Here is a 20,498-nt window from a genome sequence, read left to right on the forward strand (position 1 = left end):
TGGCCTTCCTCTCCACAGCTGGGAATCCCCCTGAGTCCTGCCAGCTGGAGGCAGACATGCCAGCGGGGCTGGCCCGTTGCTGAGTTTCAAGGGCCAAGGCTGGCCTCCCCTTGTTCCCGTTCCTCCTTTTCGTGTCCCCGGCTCCTGAGTGCACTCCCACGTCCCTCCAGATCTCTCCTCCCTCCTTACACCCATTGCGCTGCCCTCTAGCTGGAGCTGGAACCAGAGGTCCCCACAATCCTCTTGTGCATCCGGCACAGACCCCGCCCCCGCTACTCCTCACCCACCCCCGCCCTGCCACCTTCTTCTTCCCTCTGCAAGCAAGAGGCACAGCAGAGTGATTGCTGCCCTGGGCTGGGGCAGAGCTCACCCTTCCTGCCTCCTCTGAGACCCTTTGCCTCCTGCTCCCACCAGAAGGGTCCGTCCTTGCTCTCCCAGCATCCCGTCTCCCCAGCATCTGCAATTCACCCTCTCCCCGGGCTAGCCCCTTCCTTCCTTCAAGCACACGCAGGTCACCCCATCTTAAAAAAGGTTCCCTTAGGGCTTCCCTGGTGGTGCAGTGGTTGAGAGTCTGCCTGCCAATGCAGGGGATGCGGGTTCGTGCCACGTTCTGGGAAGCTCCCACATGCCACGGAGCAGCTGGGCCCATGGGCCATGGCTGCTGAGCCTGCGCATCCGGAGCGTGTGCTCCACAACAGGAGAGGCCACAGCAATGAGAGGCCCACAAAAAAAAAGCTTCCCTTGGTCCTGTCTTCATCACTGCCCGCCCTCTCCTCCCTTTCACCCTGATCTAGCTCGGAGTTTGCTGCCTGCTCTCAGACTCTGGGTTCTACCCCTGTCGTGCTAATGAAATGCCCTGTGGGAGGCCACAGGCCTTCCCTGGGCGAATGCTGGCTTCCTTCCTTCCGGAGCCCACTCTGGCCTGTTGACTTTCACTGCAGGCTCCGTGGGGCGGGGCCAGCCAGGAACAGGTGCGTCCGTGTAGGTGTGTGTAGGGGGCGAGAGGGGGAGGGGTGGGGGAGGGGGCTCCCTCCTGCCCTAATGGTGGCCCTTCTCCAGGCTCCTTACTCTCTGCTCTCCTCTCTGGTCTCCCTTCTGGAAGAGTCTGTGCACCTGGGCTGCAGCCTTTACATTCACCAGGTCCCCTGGGACTGTGTCTTTGTCCTGGCTCTATCTCCTTCCGGTTTTGAGCATCATGTTTGTTCACCAACAGATTCCACCATCTCCACTGCATAACCTGGGGTGACCTCCGCAGGACAGGACTAACGCCATTGTCATCTCCCCCTCCCCCACATGGCTCCACTTCATTTACTATTTCATATGGTTATTCATTCCCTGTGAATTCAACACATGTCTGTCACTCTCCACTCCTTCACACGGTCCTCCATTTCTCCAGGTGCGATTCATTTTCATTTTGTAGCCACATCTTTTGTTGTCACTTATACCTGTCTCTTCCCAAGTCCCTTTGGAGGTCACCACGGGTCATCTTCGTAGAGGAGTCTGGAAGGTGACTTGTCCTTCAGATAAAGCTTCCTGGACCCAAGGGTGGCAGGGCGTTTGAGCTGAGCATTTGGGTGGGGGGCCAGGGTGGGGTTTGCCTTCTCTTTGTGACCCACTTCTCCCTGCATGGAGGTCGTTGGGCCTAGTTGCTGTTTCTCTTCCTCTTTGCCTGGGAGACCCTTAATCCCCCTTGTAATAGAACCCACACATGAAATTGAGCCAGGGAATGTGGCTGGGGGTTGAGCCCCAGCCCCCTGTGAGGTCCGTCCACCACACCTGGACACCCCACCCTTCTCTCCAAAACTGGCCTTGAACTGTAGGCCCAAGCCCACCCGGCCCTGTGGCACAGTGCCAACTCTGAGCCCAGCCTCCTGGGCCATCTCCATCAGGCCAGGCTTCATCTTTAGCCAAAAAGGAGGCACCAGGGTCTCTCGGGCCCCTCACAGAGCTCCCAGCCCCAGTTTGGACCCTGAGTTTCTGGGTTCCACAGCTGTCGAGCTCAGTGGCCCGAGGGCCTGTCCTGGTGTACAGTGGGGTGAGCCCAGCAGGGACAGCTGAGCTGGGCACAGCTCTGACCTGGTGACCTTGTTGTCGGGTGCAAACATGTCAAAGGCCATTTGCTGACCCTGTGGGCTTGGGTGGGGTAATAAAAATATGCGTGTGAAGGGGTTGAATGCTGGTTTCACTGCACCAACCCTGCATCTCGGTCCTCTGTGATCCTTATCCCCAGGGCCTAGGCTCCAGGGCAGCTGGGGACCAAAAAGGAGCAGCTGAGAATGAGAAAGGCCAGGCCTCGCCCGCTGCCCTCCACCCCTTCCCTCTTGTCCCGGATCCCACTCCCTTCGCCCTCCGCTGGCTCACACCAGCCACACGCCCCACTCAAGCTTCAGCTGGCACTCAGGGCCCTACTCCCTCCTTTATTACCTCACACAAGCCCACAGAGTCAGCAAGCGTGGCCTCTTAATAGTTTCCAGGACAGGGCAGGGTGGGGTTTCCTCAGAGGCCCCCCTGGCTGAATGCTCTGCACCCCTGGGGGCATCAGGAAGCACCCGGGGCCCAGTGACCGAGAACCCCTTAGTGTTTACTGTCTGAGGTCACATTTTTCCAATGTGACGTGGCTGCTTTTCCACCTTTTGACGATCTGCTCAGCAGCTCATTCATTCATTCAATACTTAAAACGCCGGGCCCTGTGCTGGATGTAGCAAACGTAGGAATGCGGCAGGTTATCTGCCCACAGGGGTCTGCAGACTCGTGGGCTTCTGAGGCTGAAACTCTCAGAGGCGGGGTCTGCAGGCTACCCTGCCCCTCCCACCTACCCCGCCCACAGTTCACTTTAAGCAAGTTGGAGGGAACTGGGATGCCGCTAGGGTTGGGGATAGGGCTTGGTACGCAGAGGGAGGCAGGAGCGGGGTGCAGGGTGGTCTGGGCAAGGGGGCAGAGCCCCTGACAGAAGGGGGGTGGCTGGGTGAAGGGCGGAGGCCAGTTGGCAGCCTCTCAGCCTCAGCTTAATTCCCTGGGTGAATAGCATCCCTGGGAGGGCTGCCGGCAATCCACTGTGGCTTCAAAAGGTCTTGGGGGCCGTGGGTAGGGTGGGATGTGTGCAAGCAGCCCGCGCTCCCCAGTTCCTGGAGCTCTTGCTTTCCTGGGAGCTCAGCGAGCTGCTTCCTTCAAGGAGGAAGGGGTCTGGGGCTCGGACACAGGCTGCTGTCCTGCCCTCAGATCAGCATCTGGGCGACAGGGCTCTGCTGGGAGCTGGAGTCAGGGAGGCAGCAGCGAGACCTGTGGCCCTGTCTCCTGCCTTGGTTAATGTGTACCCCGCCTCCCCTCCCCTGCCGCTCAGCCTGGCTGGCTTCTGGGGGACCCTACCCTTCTGCTGCTCCCTCCAGGCTCCTGCACTCACAGGGAAAGCTCAGGCCCAGCATGCCAGTCACGGGGGCTCTGACCTGTCCCAACTGGGAGCCTCAGAGTGGGCTGGACACACGTGCCCCAGGAGGAAGGTGACCCCCAGGGCTTCCATGCACCTCCTTGGCTCACACTGGCCAGCGCAGGCCCAGCCTGGGTGGCCTCACAAAGCGCCCTCCCCTGTCCAAGTGCCTCCCCTACCTGGTCACCTGGGTTTTCCTCTTCATCAACAAGAATGTCAGCAGGACCTGGGGCTCCTCTCCCACCCCATTGGTAATGCAGCCCCTCTCCACAGCCCCACCCCTGACAGGCCCAGGCCTGCCCCGCAGGGCCAGCCCACTCCCGCCTGCCAGGAGTCCAAATACACCTGTTTACCTCTGGGCCTCAGCCCGGGGATGGAAGCTCGCCTGACTCCTGACCATGTCCTCCCACCCGCCCTTACAGGCCTTCTTTCCTGCCCTCCAGCTCACCTGATTCCTTCTGCAAGTCTGGGTCCCCAGTATGTTGAGGGGGGCAGAGGCGGGGAGAAGAGTGTTTCCTGCCCTCAGCTCAGCTCTTCAGGAGGCCTGGCGCATTTGCTTCAGGCCAGCATGGAATCCCATCCCGGGTGCCTTCCAGTCACTGGAGCTGGGGGTGGCCTGTCCCGTGGGCAGACGGGGAGGGTCCCCAAAGACTGAGTTCTTCAACATTGCCCCTCATCCCTTTCCTGGCTGGCGATACATGGGGGAGGGAGGATAGGGAAGAGGTAGAAAGTGAGGAGACAGAAAGCTGGCTTCTTGCTTTGGGAAGGGACTGTACCACACCTGAGGGTGAAGTGGCTGAAGGGCTTCTCACCTCAGAAGTGGAGATCAAAGGAAATGCGAAACCTGCCCAGAGAGCTTGAGTCATGGGCTCAAAGCCACACAGGGCAAAAGAGAAAGGACAACTCAGTGCAACATGGGGTCCTGGATTGGGATGCTGGAATGGAGAGGAGCATTACTGGGGTGATCTGCAAGACTTGAAGGGGGTCTGCGGTTACATGGGATTACCAGGTCAGTGTTCATTTCCTGATTGTGTTGTTGGTACTGGGATTATGGAGGCGTGTCCTTGTTCTAAGGAAACACACACTAAAGTATCTAGTGCTAATGGGGCAGCCTGTCTGCAACCTACTGTTAAGGGCACAAAATATATATTGACTGGGATTACATTGAATCTCTAAATAAATACAGAGTCACTGAACGTTTTTTGAAAAAGCCACCCAGCGAAGGGCCGGGGCAGGGATGAATAGGAGGGACAGGATGCACTCACGCTTCCCGCCCCCTCCACCGCAAGCCCCCAAACGCTGTCTGCTGAAAGGGTGTGTGAAGCCTGGTGTTCCAGCCACTTCGGAGCCCCCTCTTAGCTTTGGCTGCTCGTTGGCAGCATCCACGGACCCTTAAAAGTGTTTGGGTCCCACCCCCAGAGACGCTAGTCCCAAGCATAGGGATTTTCAGGAGCTCCTGGTGATTCTTCCTGGCAGCCAGAAGCTTCTTCAGCCTTTCCTTACCTGGCAGGCAGTTCTGCCAGCCCCTGACCTTGCCCTCTTCCCCCAAAATGGGCCCAGGCAGAGGGTGAGGAGGGGGGACAGTGACCGGCCCCACCTGTCAATCCAGGGTGTACCCCTTTTGGCGGGGGCTGGAGGCTGATCCTGGGGACCAGTGGAGAGGCTGGAGCCCCCATGTTCCCCCAGTGCTGGGGAGCGTGGGGAGGAAGGCCGGAGGGTGATGGGGAGAGGGAGGGAGTCGTTGCTTAGGGGGTGAAGGGAGTCTCAGAGGGAGGTTGGGGCAGCCTCCTCAGCAAGCGGTGGGAAGGGGATGGGCTGCCTCCTGAGCTCGATAAGGCCCCAACCCGGCTGGCCCTGAAGTGTGTGCACCCTTCTGAAATATTTGGAATAATTAGCAAGTGAAAGCAGCAAGTTGGCGGGGGAATGCCAGGTTGTCCTGGAGCCAGCCTCGAGTGCAAGGAAAGAAAGGGGCTTCAGGAGAAAGGGGCCCGTGGAGGCTGGGCAGGATTGTGTAGGACAATGCCCGTTTGTGTGTGTGTGTGTGTGTGTGTGTGTGTGTGTGTGTGAGCACGTGCAGATGAGTGCTGGGGGAAGGGGCTGTGCACCACAAGGGTGTGCTGGCGGGGCCAGGTGCGGGCTCGGGGGAGAGATGGGTTCCAGGCAAAGCTGGGGTGAGGGGGTTGAAAGGTGCCTGCTGAGTGTCACATATTTGCTGTGCCTCAGTTTCCCCATCAGAACTCTGCTACGTTGATTCCTCACAGGCTGGAGCTGTAGGGTCTAGGGACCCCGTCTTCCATCTGCCCTCCCTCAGCCCCCACCTGCATTGGAGGGAAGGCCCTGGGCGGGGTGAATAAACCCCAGGGTGGCAATTGGGGGCCCAGGGGCTGGGGCCATCTGAGCTCACACTCTGTCCCTTCAGGAAGGGACCAAGGGAGGGAGGAGCTGGAGACAGGCCAAGGAGAGGACCGCAGGTGAGTCTGGGCAGGCCCTCAACTTGGGCGAGGTGGGGAACGTGAGCCGAGCCCTGGGCAAGAACGGCCTTTGTGAGTGAGTCCCCAGGGCCAGGGAGGGGGCTGTGCCTCCTTTGCCGCCTGCTCCTCGGGCCTGTGGGTACAGTCTCCCCATTGCACATATAGAGGTGCCGAGGCCCTGTCTGCAGGTGACCCCCGAGGGCCGCCTCTCAGCCCCTTTCTCTCTGGGGACCCAGGGATCATGAGGAGTGCATCAGGGGACACTCTGCAGGCCTTTGGTGCCCCCCATCTTCCTCCCAGCCATTCCCCCTTGGGCCGTGGCCTCCCCAAAACTGGCCCATGCTTTTCCCCAGAGAAAGTTGCAAGCAGGTCCATTTTGAGATTTTTTAAAACTTTATTTTTAAAAATGTTTTGATTGTAAATAACTTTCCATGAAAAAGGTTAAATTGCCGATGGGTTAGGAGACTGGATGTGGGACGCAGCCCAGGGGGTTTATGGTGGAGCAAGACACTCCCCCGCAGGAGTGCAAGCAAGGGCACGGGGCCATCCCCCCTTCCTGGTCCCAGTGGTTCTAGCAAGCACTGCATCCCTCCCAGTTAAGCCTCAGCTGTAGCTACACTCACTACATTAGTCTGTCTGTCCCCTTTCCCTCTGCAGCTTGGCTGCCCCAGCCCCTAACCCCCAGATCCCCATCTCCCCGCTGCTCTCAGCCTCAAGTTGGGCTCAAAGATTAGGGACACATACCCTCTGCCCCACCTCTAGGGATGAAGCCAGAAGATCCCAGAGGCCTTAGAAAATCTCCTGGCTCTACCCGGCACCCCGGCCTCATTTCTGTCTCCTCTCTCTTCCCCCCTCCGCCTAGCTCCGCCTCACAGACTGCCAGGAGAGGCCTCTTGAGTGTTAATTTGCAGTCACCTACTCAGCATTTGTTGTACCTGGGAACTTGCTCTGGATAGAGACCTGGTGAGGAGAGAGGAAGAGAGAGAAGCTTCGAAGCTAAGATGTTCTGGGGCGGGCCCTGTACTGATGTTTCCAGCTTGGCCTGGGCCCCTCCAAGCCTCAGCTCTCATAGTGCAGGGCCCTTAGCATGTCTCTGGGGCAGCGAAGAAGTGGATCAATGAAACACTGTGTGTATGGGGGGCTGAGGAGCGGAGGCAGCAATTTTGGTCCTGGGCCCCAATTCTCAGCCTGCTGGAATAGAATCTGAGGATGGCCTGGGCTGGGGACAGTGTGGCCTGGTGGGGTGACCTGGCCCAGCCCCTGCCTGGGCGGTAGGGTGTCCATGGGCCTGCACTGGTGGGGAGGGGGGCAGTCTGGGCCCAGACTTCGGTGCTGTCTGGAGGTGGGGCAGGGCCTGGCTTCTTACAAGAAGGCGCCCAGGCTGGCCCAGTCATGCATGTCAGAGGCCAGTGTGGCATTCCCGGCCTCAAAGAGGGGCTCGGGGGGCAGGGAGCTACGGGTGCTTTCGTCCCAGGGGTGCTGCAGGAAGGATGTGGCCAGGAAGGTCTCATCAAAGTCCAGGCTGTCGGTAGCCTGCTCCACTGGAGGCCCCCAGGTAACAGGGAACTCGATGTGGTGGCCGTGGATGGTGAGGTCCACATCCCCGTGTGATGCGGGGCTCAGCGGCGGGCTCAGCTCCGAGGTCTCCAGCGTGCCCAGCTCCCCGACCAGCGTGCCAGCGTCCAAGATGGCCTCCCAGTCAAAGTTGTCCTTGAGGGGTTCCAGCTCACCCTGCTCCTCCTGGGTCAGCAGCAGGGGGCTGGAGGGCCGCGGGACCTTGGCCTCCTGCTTGGGCAGCGGCTGTTGACGCTTACGCCCCAGCCTGCCCTCGCCTGCACCCCAGCCCGCCTCCCCAGTGGCCTCCTCAAACTCCTGCAGCAGCTGCTGGGCCTCAGTGCTCACGGTCAGTGGCCCGGCCCATGGGGCGGCGCTGGGCTCCGGCGCGGCCTGGCCGGCAAAGGCCGGGTGGATGTGGACTGGGGGGCAGCCGCTGCTTCTTCAAGGCACCACTCAGCAGCCGCTCGGCGTCCTGGGGGTCAATGCGCCAGAAGCCCCCCTTACCTGGCTCGTCCTTCTCCTGAGGCAACTTGATGAAGCCCTTGCTCAGGGACAGGTTGTGGCGGATGGAGTTCTGGACACAGGGAGGTAGGAGAGAAGGAAGACAGCTGGGAGAGTGGGTGGGGCCAGTGATGGGGGGTTCCTAGCGCCACAGCCAGTCCCACCACCACCCTCTCTCCGATTGGGGCAGGGGAGACAGAGGCACTGCTCCGACAAGGAGGCTCTGGGACACCAGCCACGGGGCACCAGGAGCTGGCAGTGCTGTCGGGGGATTTTGTTCCCTTTTGCCAGGATATCTGCCTGCTCAGTCATCCAAGCCCTGAGCTGCAGGGTGGCTCTCAGTGCCACCCTGTCCTGCCCTCCCTCCCTTACCCCGCAGCTTGCGGCCTCTGGTCAAAGGCCTTGGCTCCCACAGGGCCTGGACGGCCATCTCCCTCTGCCTGGGCCTGGCTGGCCTTCTCTGTTTGTGAAATGAGTGAGTGGGTGTGAGGGTGTGTGTGTGGGGGTGGGGGGATGAAGTGTGGGAGGATCTGGTGACTTTCCTTGTTTCTAGAGCCGGCTGCTGGCCTGGACCCTCACCCACCATGTCTCCCTCCTCCCACCCCAGGGTCTGAGGCCCCAGTTGATTATTACCCAGCCAAGAGCATAGCGCTCATTCCTGGGGCCTCTCAGGCTTGGGGTAGGGTGGGGGGTGGTGGAGGGTCTCTGCTTTCTCACCAAGGTTACAAATGGTACCTGCCCCAGGGTCAGGGCCCAAGCAAACGTGGAATAGCTGGGATCACAGGAACTGTGATCCTGTGACCTGTGCCACAGGGAAGGATCTGTGCATCCTCAGGATCTCTGTCCCCAAGTAGCCCCTGAACCTGATGGTCGAAGATGCTCAGGGAAGTGTGTGCCCAGCCTGAATCACCATCCTGCCTTGTTCACGCCTGGGTGCACAGTCCAAACCACGCTGGGGCACAGGGGTGTGCGGCCTGGTGGGTGGGGCCGGCAGGTGAGTAGTGCCCCCTGGCAAGACTGGGATGTTTACATGGTGGCCTGGGCCCCTTGGCTGCTCTGTGCCAGGTTCCGGAGACTTGGAACATGAAGCCAGTGTGGGAGGAAAGAGCCCCTGTGGAAAGCACGTGGCTGAGGTAATTGTCCCCCCAGGGAGGTTGATGAGAAGAGGGGGAGGAGTGTAGGCAGGAAACTAGGGAGGGCTTGGGGTGGGGGCTGGCACAGCAGCTTTCAGAAGGCCCCGTAGCCCTTCCACTGGGACACAGATGGCCTTCACACCCCGCAGCACGCCCCTCTCCCCTCCCACACCCCCTCCAGCCAACTGAAAGCAGGCAGGATGCAGAGCCTGGCAGGAATGATGCTCTGCCTCCAGTCAGGCCCTGACAAACTGACCTCGAGGAGGGTAGTGTCTAGGAATTCCAGGACTTGGGACAAAAATGTGTCCCTCAGTCCATCAACCTACCCTGGGGGGCTGTGTCCACGCATAGTTCAGCCCTGGTCTTTGGGCTGAGCCTGCCGGATGAGTGACAAGTTCTTTCCACTTGAACCTCTATGTCGGCACCCCTACAGCCCTCTGAACATCCTCCCTCCTCCGTCTCTGAAGTCAAAGGGGCAGCAGTCCAAGCACTGGGCTCCGTTGAGGTCCTTCCTCGACGGCCTTCCTCTCTCGGGGCCCTGGCTGTACCGCGCCTACTTGGCCTGCGGATCTGGGATGTGAGTCCAGTCCGTGCGGGCATGGGGAGGGAGGGAGGGAGTGCCTCCCCTACCTGCCAGGTGGGATCAGCATGGCAGAAGTAGCAGAAGTTGTCCGTGATCCACTTGTAGATGGCCGACAGGGTGATCTTGGTGGCCTTGCTGGCCTGCATGGCCATGCAGATGAGCGTGGCATACGAGTAGGGCGGCTTCACGTGCGGGTTGGTGGCTTAGTACACGTCGTCGGGAGGCGAGGCCTGCAGCCCCGAGGGGGCGCTCCACAGCGTGCACGAGTACGTGGGCTTGCCAGGCGTGTGCGGCTGCCCCAGGCAGGCGGGGTCCGCCACCAGGGGAGACCCCGGCTCTGCCGAGCCTGACAGCTCGTGGTAGCCGTGGGTGTCGGTGTCCCCCGAAGGCAGAGCGGGCAACTCGGCGTTGAGAATGGAGAATTCCTGCAGCCACTGCAGGCTGGTCAGGCTGTCATTCAGGGCGTTGGACTCCTCCAGGCCGCCTTCCGGTCCAGCATCCTCCGCTGCCCCTGCTCCCGAGACGCGTACCCAGCTCTCCGCCATATCTGCGGGGACTCTCCGAGGGGGCTGTCAACATCCACGAGCCGAGCTGAGGGTGGCTGCCGAGCTCTCCGGCCCGCTGACTCCCGCAGCTTCACTTACGCAGCGTCCAGGAAGCGGGCTTCCATCCTGCGATCCGGGGGTAGCCTCCTCCAAACTGAATGTGGTGCCTGCGGGGACCAGAGCGGGAACTGAGACCTCTTTCCCCACCTCCGAGGGGAGAGTGTGTGCGAGGGGCGGAGGGTCTTACTAAAATCCTTCCTGCAGCTGGGGAGGATCTTTTACTGCCGAGGTCTGGGAAACAGGTGTGCCGGGGGTCCGACCCACACGGGGTTCGCCTCGCTCTTTTCCTCTTTGATCTTTTAGAGGAGACTTAATTAGCCAAACGAGGGAATAGTGTAGGGGCATGCGAGGCCACCCCTTTCTCCCTCAAAGCGGGGAATTAACCCCCCTCTCTCCGTCCACAACCAATGGAAATGGGGCGAGAGAGTCCAGGAGGGCAGTACGACGCGTCGGGGGGCGGGGGAGGTCGTCCGATCTTTGAAAAGGGATATTAGGATGGGTATCAAGAGGAAGGAAGGAAACAATACAGAGAGTTATAAGGGGGCGGGAAGTGAGTGTCCCCCAAACGCCTCTGATGTCAGTCCCCGGGCCCACCACTTCCGTTGGGGACGGATGGGAGAGCGTGCTGGTACTGAAGCCCTCCCTTCCTACGGCCTGCAGCCCTCCCCGTCCCTTACCTGGCTCAGAGCGCAGCCCGGGCCAAAGGAAGGTTCTCAAAGAAATTCCTCCCACCGCCCACCCTCACCGCGGCTCTCTGCTCCCAGCTCGAGTGCCCAGCCAGCAATCCTCGTCGCCACTCACGCCCGAGGGCGCCTCTCTGAAAGCCAGCGGCCGGGGACCGGCACTCAGTAGCCGCTCGCAAGGCGTCTCCTGCTGCCGTGGCGACGCCCCGCCCATATAAACAGCTTCCGCTTCTGCCATTGGCCAGGGCGTCTCCAAAGAGACCGCGGGCTCTTAACCGCTCTCTCACGCGGTAACTCTCTTCCAACTCCCTCCTGCCGCCCTCTCCCGCGCGCGACCCAGCCCCCTACCCGCCACCGCGTACCGGCACCGCGCATTCCCACCCGGGGGCCCCACGCAGGGCTCGGAGAGGCGCGCGGCTCGGCGCTCCCGCAGAGGCCCCGGGGCCCTCGGCGAGCAGTTCGCCGCGGGAACCGTACTCCGCCCCACCCCCTTTCCATCTGGGCTGCTCAGAGGTGGCGACGGCTCCTGGGACGCAGCCCGTGGTGCGGGGGCCAGGGCTGGGTGCATGCTTGGGGCTTTCCTTTCCTCTCCTCTGGGCTGCGAGTGGCACTTGCTCACGTTTCTGCGGCCTGTCCCTGTCTCCAGACCGAGTGTCGTCTTGGTGCCCGCAAGCAGGTCTGACTCTCCGATGCCACCTGCCGCTCAGGTCCGCAGAAACCGCAGCCCCGGTCGCAGACACCCCAAGGCGGCTAGGGTAATCCAGTGTTTCCCGGTAAGCGCTCCCTCCCCGCCCCGTCCTCAGCAAGATTCCCAGAAGCTGACATTCCAGAGGCTTCTTCGGAAGTGCTCTCCCTTCTTTCCAGATAGCTGAGGAAACAGAGCCGGTGGGTGAAACCCAGGAAAGCCAAATTCTTTTACTGGGGTCATTTGCCCCATTAATTTCACCAGCCTTTAAGTGACGGACTAACGCTGGACTGTGGTCCTTCCTCCTCCCGTCCCCCAGCCTCCCTCCAGTCACCAGCTTTCCTGCTCTTCAGGTACTGAGGAGCTGCAGTTGGAAGTTCTCTGGTTGAAGGGGGTGGGTGCAGGTGAGGGCTCCTTATCAGGCCTCTGCGCAGGAGCTGTGCCCGGGGAATGGTACACCAGCTCCCACCCAGAAACATGTCTTTCCCTCTACCCCTTGCCCTCTCTCACTCCTCCATGTCCAGCTTGTCTTGAGTCAAAGCATTTTTTTAAAGAGATTTTATTTTTATTTATTTATTTTTTTGAGGTACGTGGACCTCTCACTGTTGTGTCCTTTCCCGTTGTGGAACACAGGCTCCGGACGCGCAGGCTCAGCGGCCATGGCCCACGGGCGCAGCCACTCCCCGGCATGTGGGATCTTCCCGGACCGGGGCACGAACCTGCGTCCCCTGCATCGGCAGGCGGACTCTCAACCAATGCGCCACCTGGGAAGCCCCGAGTCAAAGTATTTCTTTTCTTCCCAAGTATTTATTGTTTTTATTTTTATTTTTATTTTATTTTTCTTTTTTTATTAGTTTCTGCTTTATAACAAAGTGAATCAGTCATACATATACATCTGTTCCCACATCTCTTCCCTCATGCATCTCCCTCCCTCCCACCCTCCCCATCCCGCCACTCTAGGCGGTCACAAAGCACTGAGCTGATCTCCCTGTGCTCTGCGGTTACTTCCCACTATCTATCTTCCTTACGTTTTTACTGTATATATGTCCATGCCTCTCTTTCGCTTTGTCACAGCTTACCCTTCCCCCTCCCCATATCCTCAAGTCCATTCTCAAGTAGGTATGTGTCTTTATTCCTGTTTTACCCCTCGGTTCTTCATGACATTTTTTTAAATTCCATATATATGTGTTAGCATAGGGTATTTGTCTTTCTCCTTCTGACTTACTTCACTCTGTATGACAGACTCTAGGTCTATCCACCTCATTACAAATAGCTCAGTTTTGTTTCTTTTTATGGCTGAGTAATATTCCATTGTATATATGTGCCACATCTTCTTTATCCATTCATCCGATGATGGACACTTAGGTTGCTTCCATCTCCGGGCTATTGTGAATAGAGCTGCAATGAACATTTTGGTACATGTCTCTTTCTGAATTATGGTTTTCTCAGGGTATATGCCTAGTAGTGGGATTGCTGAGTCATATGGTAGTTCTATTTTTAGTCTTTTAAGGAACCTCCATACTGTTCTCCATAGTGGCTATACCAATTCACATTCCCACCAGCAGTGCAAGAGTGTTCCCTTTTCTCCACACCCTCTCCAGCATTTATTGTTTCTAGATTTCTTGATGATGGCCATTCTGACTGGTGTGAGATGATATCTCATTGTAGTTTTGATTTGCATTTCTCTAATGATTAATGATGTTGAGCATTCTTTCATGTGTTTGTTGGCAGTCTGTATATCTTCTTTGGAGAAATGCCTATTTAAGTCTTCTGCCCATTTTGGGATTGGGTTGTTTGTTTTTTTGCTATTGAGCTGCATGAGCTGTTTTTAAATTTTGGAGATTAATCCTTTGTCAGTTGCTTCATTTGCAAATATTTTCTCCCATTCTGAGGGTTGTCTTTTGGTCTTGTTTATGGTTTCCTTTGCTGTGCAAAAGCTTTGAAGTTTCATTAGGTCCCATTTGTTTATCTTTGTTTTTATTTCCATTTCTCTAGGAGGTGGGTCCAAAAGGATCTTGCTGTGATTTATGTGATAGAGTGTTCTGCCTATGTTTTCCTCTAGGAGTTTGATAGTTTCTGGCCTTACATTTAGGTCTTTAATCCATTTTGAGCTTATTTTTGTGTATGGTGTTAGGGAATTATCTAATCTCATACGTTTACATGTCCCTGTCCAGTTTTCCCAGCACCGCTTATTGAAGAGGCTGTCCTTTCTCCACTGTACATTCCTGCCTCCTTTATCAAAGATAAGTTGACCGTATGTGTGTGGGTTTATCTCTGGGCTTTCTATCCTGTTCCATTGATCCATCTTTCTGTTTTTGTGGCAGTAAAACACTGTCTTGATTACTGTAGATTTGTAGTGTAGTCTGAAGTCAGGGAGCCTGATTCCTCCAGCTCCGTTTTTCGTTCTCCAGATTGCTTTGGCTATTCGGGGTCTTTTGTTTTTCCAAACAAATTTTGAAATTTTTTGCTCTAGTTCTGTGAAAAATGCCAGTGGTAGTTTGATAGGGATTGCATTGAACCTGTAGATTGCTTTGGGTAGTAGAGTCATTTTCACAATATTGATTCTTCCAATCCAGGAGCATGGTATATCTCTCCATCTATTTGTATCCTCTTTAATTTCTTTCGTCAGTGTCTTATAATTTTCTGCATACAGGTCTTTTGTCTCCTTAGGTAGGTTTATTCCTAGGTATTTTATTCTTTTTGTTGCAATGGTAAATGGCAGTGTTTTCTTGATTTCACTTTCAGATTCTTCATCATTAGTGTACAGGAATGCCAGAGATTTCTGTGCATTAATTTTGTATCCTGCTACTTTGCCAAATTCATTGATTAGCTCTAGTAGTTTTCTGGTAGCATCTTTAGGATTCTCTATGTATAGCATCATGTCATCTGCAAACAGTGACAGCTTTACTTCTTCTTTTCCAATTTGGATTCCTTTTATTTCCTTTTCTTCTCTGATTGCTGTGGGTGGGTGGAGGTGAGGGCTCCTTATCAAGCCTCTGCGCAGGAGCTGTGCCCGGGGGATGGTACACCAGCTCCCACCCAGAAACATGTCTTTCCCTCTACCCCTTGCCCTCTCTCACTCCTCCATGTCCAGCTTGTCTTGAGTCAAAGTTTTTTTTTTTTCTTCCCAAGTATTTATTGTTTTTATTTTTATTTTTATTTTATTTTTATTTTTTTTATTAGTTTCTGCTTTATAACAAAGTGAATCAGTCTTGCATATACATCTGTTCCCACATCCCTTCCCTCATGCATCTCCGTCCCTCCCACCCTCCCCATCCCACCCCTCCAGGTGGTCACAAAGCACCGAGCTGATCTCCCTGTGCTTTGCGGCTGCTTCCCACTATCTATCTACCTTACGTTTGGTAGTGTATATATGTCCATGCCTCTCTTTCGCTTTGTCACAGCTTACCCTTGGTTGAGAGTCCGCCTGCCGATGCAGGGGACATGGGTTCGTGCCCCGGTCCGGAAGATCCCACATGCCGTGGAGAGGCTTGGCCCATGAGCCATGATCGCTGAGCCGGCACGTCCGGAGCCTGTGCTCTGCAACGGCAGAGGCCACAACAGTGAGAGGCCCATGTACCACAAAAAACAAAACAAAACAAAACAAAAACATTTGTATTTCCACTAATAAACTCAAATTATCTTTGCTTTTTCCCATCACACTCCCCAGAGCCTTTTCACAGAATTGTCACTGGTCCCCTGGCCACTATCCTGCCGCCTGTGTGATACTCCGTCAGATTCCTTGGAGGCCCGTCTACCTAGCACGGCCTCGCGATTCTAATCGGCTCACCACCTACAATGGTCAACTCAGATTTCCTCCCTTTGAGAACCTTGCAGAGCAATCTCAGAACATACCATCGCCCTCCCCCACCGCATTGGTCTTGGGGCCAAAGAAGACCCAGAGGCTTCTTAGGGGAAGAGGTGCTGGAATAACACAGGTGCTTTCTCAGCATCACTCCCACAAGGGTGATGAGAGCAGCAAGGATGGGAATCTGAGCCATCCTTGCCGCCAGGAGTGGCAGAGCACCTGTGGGCCTGGGGAGGGTGGACCATGGGATGCTCCCCGGGCTCCCTCCTTGTGGGCGCTCCGTGAGGGGAGTGGCATCCATGTGGGGAGGGAAACAGCGTGGAGAGGGGGACCAAGTGCCTGAGAAGCTGTCCTGACGGCCAAGCCAGCCTGAGGCACCTCAGTCATAGGATGGAACTTTGAACTTACAGCTGAGCGTGGTGAAGTCTGTTGATTCCACGGGACCTACCACAGTGGATGCTCCTGTCATTAACCCGACATTAACCCGACAGATGCTTCCAGAGAGTTCCCCAGCTCTTTACTACCAGTGTGACGCTAACAGCAGAACCCGAGAAACATTTTACCAAGAGAGCAGATGCACTTTCCTTCTCCCGTAAGAGCCCTTGAGACCTCGGGGTGAGGCTACGATGCGACCCTCAACACCCTCTCCCGGCAGCCACCACTGTCATTCGGTTTCATGTCTGGCCTGAACGGTGAAGCCAGTTTAATCTGAGAATGGCTGGCTCCCGAGATCACCGTAAAGAAGCCCAGGCATTGTTTTCCTTCCAGGTCTCGCTCCCCTGCCGCAATCCCAGAGTGGAATAAACATCCACCAGCAGGTTGGCCGGAAGGAGTTAGGGAGAGGAGGAAGCACAAGGCCTGGGGTCAGTTTCCACCAGCATGGGTGGCTGAAACAATTCCCAGGAGCTCTCTCTGCCAAACATGGGGGTTGGTGGGGAGCCACTGCGGGGAGGCAGGAGCCTAGATTCCTCTCTTGAAGCCCAGTGAGCGGCTGGCCGGCACAGCTGCCACAGACTCAGGGCGGAGTGAGGGCAGAGATGGCATCTTCCCCAACTAGTGACCAAAACAAATCGTGCCCGTAACCTTTGCCACAGAAGGATCCCCGCTTTGTGGAACAGGGATTAATCTAGTCTCACAAATATTTTTTTTTCCTGGAAAATTTCAGCATATTAAATACAGGCTCTTGCCAGTTAGGAATGGAAGCCTCAGCGAGGGCCCCTCGGATGTGCGCGCGCCCAGCAAGCTTGGGGTTGGGAGTGGGTGAACATGAACTTTCACACGAAGTCTGGATAACCTAAATGCGTTTCAAAATAAAAAAAACTGGACAGACAGACGTACATTTGGCAAAAAGACATGAGAAACAAATGGACAGACAGAAGCCAGGTAAAGAGTGGGAAGGCACGAAGTGAAGTGTACCCTGGAGCTCAGCCGCTCTGGCCCAGGCCTGGCTGGGTCAACGCTAAGTGGAAAGGCTCGCGAGCCCCTGGGAAGGCCGTGGGAGGTGTCTCTGGGGATTACGGCTTCCTCCACCACAAGCCTGCATGGGGCCAGAGGGGTGAGGACCTGGGTCTTTTGCAAGCTGATGGAGAGTGGCAACCACAGGAGTTTGTGTCCCTCCAGCACCTGTAGCCACGTTGCCAAGGGAGTAAAGCACTGGACCCACGGTGGGACGTGGCTGTCCTGAAGCTTAAGCATGTCCAGGGCATGTTTAAGAGATTACAAACCATGCAACATGAAGGCAGTCTCTGCCGTGAACCCAGGAGGGGCAATTTCGACCTAGTCTACCGGGCAAGACGTGGCTTTAGAGCCATGGTTGGTGAAGCCCTTGGTGAGCACGGAGCAGAGGGACATCAGTGCCCAGAGTGTGACTGACAGGTGGGCTCCTCCTGAGAACTCATCCCGGATTCAGTTTAGTGTCATGAGAAGGAATAAGGGCCACGTTGATGGCCCTGATTGAATTTATAGAGTTAGGGCTCCAGGGAGAAGAGTCACCCTCGACCCCTGACCGTTCCTTTGGGATCCAAATCTAGGGAGCACAAGGCAACTGGTGGTAGCCCAGGGCTCACAGGGTCACAGAGCTAGTCTCTAAAATGCTGGCTTTGAAATTCCTCTCTGATCCTAACTAAACACTGTCCTCTGAGGGGCTACAGGTTCCCTTTTCAAGGGCTCAGGCTCTCTTTCCAAGACCTTATCACACAGGCCGTGTCTGCCTTAAACTGCCTGTTGATGGAAACAAGACCAGGCCCCCTGCCATGGGATCTGCAAGATCATGATGGAGGGGACACAGTCAGGTCAAATCGGAAGGCTTTGGAGGTATTTTTGCGCCTTTCTCCATGCCCAAATAGTTTCGCTTAGAGCAGAGTCGCTCTTTGCCCAAGGACTCTCCCGAAGCCACCACACTTCCTTTCAGCAACTGGCTTCCAGCACCTTAGCAAAGCCCATGCCTTCTTGCAGGAACTGCAGGGCAGGAGATGGGTGTCCCAGGGTGAGAGCAGTGGTGCGAGCAGGGGAGCGTCTCCCACCAAGTTCATGTTCAGCAGACTGCCACTCACCGGGTAAGCAGACCGCAGAGCACAGCTTATTGTCCAGTGCTTTCATGCTGGCGATGTCAAAGTCATTGTTATTGTCACACTCCATACCTAGAAATGCGAATGTCCTCTGGCCTGTAATGGAGTTAAGGCAGTTAGAGAGGACCTGGCTGTGTTTTTCTCTGCTTTGCTGTCCTTAAAATAAAATTCTTAAGGATGGAGACAAAAAACATCAAATCATATGTTAAAAAAAAGACAATAATTAAGTGGGTAGAGTGGACAATAAAGGAAAGTGTGTGGGTACGTTTGTGTTCTCGCTCTGTTCTGCTCTGTTTCCTTAACTGGCCCCTTTCCAGCCTTCATTCCTGGGAAATAAGACCCTGGGGAGGTCTGTGGGATTCGGACACGCAGACCCGGGCCCAGAGCAGAGCTAAGCCAGGCTGGAAGAGCTAGGAGAGCCACAGGGGAAGTGACCCCGGGCTCCGGCCTGTGTCTGTCGGTGCATGTGGGGTGTGTTTATGACCACAAGGCTCTGCGAAATGACTAATACATAAAATCACAATTAAAGCTCTTTGTTCCCGTAATTTTGCACCTCAAATCAAAGAATCGCATTGTTTGTAAAATTATGATTTATTTTCTTTGAGACTTAATTTGCTATTCTGAGGATGTTTTAAGGGGCTGACCAGAAACCTACAGTCATGTAAGATGGGAAGGGGACAGTTTTAGATGTTATTTTTTCAAGCTCCCCACCCGGTTTTCTTTCCTCGGTGAAAGGGAGAGGAAGAAACATACATCTACTGCGTACGGCATGGCAGGTGGAAACCACATATGGAATGTCAGGCGGAAACCACGTACTGCCCTGTGCCTTTTAGAAGCAAATATTCTACTGGGGACGACAATCACAATGGAGAACTCGGAGACTTGTGCCCTGAAGACATCAACGGAGGGGAGGTAGTGCCCAACCATGGCTTGGTTGGCGTGCGCATGCGGCAGAGGCACAGCCTGGGCGACCACCCCTCCTCTGGCACTACTTGGCCAGGAGAGAGTGGTCATGTGCACATGCGCACCCCCTGCACACCACACCGCCCCCCAAGCAACTGCCATGGCCAAAGCAGAGGTGACTAGTGTGACATCTGCATCCAGGCTGCGATCCAGGTTTGCTCTGGAGGTTGCCCTTCTGTGGAGGCACCTCAGAGGAGCAGAGGGAAGAGACACCGGTTCCTGGGACGCCTGGTCCTACACTCCCAGGTGGGATTCCCAGGTCACCTCACCCCCCCACTTCCTTGCTCTATATGTAGGTCGTTCCTTCGCTTCTCGGCTTACTAGAAACAAAATTCTTCCGACTGAAGATATGATTGACTTTATTTACAAAACAGAAAGAGAGTCATAGATGTAAAAAATAAACTTATGGTTATGGCGGGGGTCAAGGGAGGGGAGGGATAAATTGGGGATTCGGATTGACATATACACACTACTATATATAAAATAGATAACTAATAAGGACCTGCTGTAGAGCACAGGGGACTCTACTCAGTTCCCTGTAATGGCCTATATGGGAAAAGTATCTAAATAAAAGAGTGGATATATGTATATGTATAATTGATCCACATTGCTGTACAGCAGAAACTAACACAACATTGTAAACCAACTATTCCAATTTAAAAAAACTATCTACTTGAGGCCTGAGGGATGGTAAAGAGAATCGTTCCAATAGCCTACAAACACTAGTCTACGCTGAGCTGCTAACGTCTCTTCACCTCACCTTTGCTGTGCCACCAGGGCTGTGATCCTTCTGCTACTGTAACATCAGCCATTTTCTTCACTAAAGCAGGAAAACCTACTACCTAACAGTCGGTTCCCCCAAGGGGAGGAAGCTGTTCTCCTGCTGCAGCTGAACATTGGGGATGCTAGAGCAGTTCTGTGAGACTCAGCTGAGAAGCTGAAGCAGGAAGGAAGGTGATGGCAGTTGCCCAAGAAGCTTCAGGATCTACTCAACGTAGATGGAGAACTACATGTATCTACTGCAGCCTTGGCTCAGAGGCCCAGAAAGAGCCAGGAAGGCTGCTGAGGTCCTCAGATACCCTGCTTGCTTTGATATTCCATCAAGAAGACAACCTTTCCCCAAAGCCACACCCTTGAGCAGTGCCACCAAGTCACACCAGTGCCCCTTTCTCTACCCTTTAGAGAATACCCGGGAAAGAAATATAATAAAAGGGAGCAAAAGACCAGGTCTTTTACCATCTTCTTGTGTGGGTGATCCGTCCTCTTCTTCTAGAACATCATTTCCCTAGGACAGAAGGAAGGCACTGTGAGTCCATAAAGCAGTGAAATGAGTCTACTGATTGTCAGAAGACAGAACTAATCACCCTCATGTTATGCATACATTTCCTGTCCGTGTGAGATGGCTGGGAGGCCCACCAGAGGCAGATTTTGCTTGGCGAGGCAGGATCGGCCCATGGGAACCAGGTCTGAGACACATTACAGGGGGACCAGGTCTGAGGAACCTTACAGTGGGACCCT

At 55.5% G+C, this 20,498-nt stretch overlaps 1 protein-coding gene and 1 pseudogene across 2 annotated transcripts in view; both read right to left on the minus strand.

The window, feature by feature from the left end:
- The window catches only part of LOC307067901 (RAD52 motif-containing protein 1-like), a gene marked incomplete at both ends in the record, with an annotated part of 661,371 nt that overhangs the window by 195,861 nt on the left and 445,012 nt on the right, over positions 1–20,498 (minus strand). The window lies entirely within an intron of this gene.
- On the minus strand, positions 7,258–10,214 carry LOC307068457 (forkhead box protein J1-like; annotated as a pseudogene). The gene is made up of 2 exons: positions 9,717–10,214; positions 7,258–8,026 (listed from the first exon to the last, which is right to left on the minus strand). The product of its transcript is annotated as a forkhead box protein J1-like (transcript).

This window comes from Hyperoodon ampullatus (assembly GCF_949752795.1).
Source record: "Hyperoodon ampullatus genome assembly, chromosome: 19".
Classification (NCBI taxonomy): Eukaryota; Metazoa; Chordata; class Mammalia; order Artiodactyla; family Ziphiidae; genus Hyperoodon; species Hyperoodon ampullatus.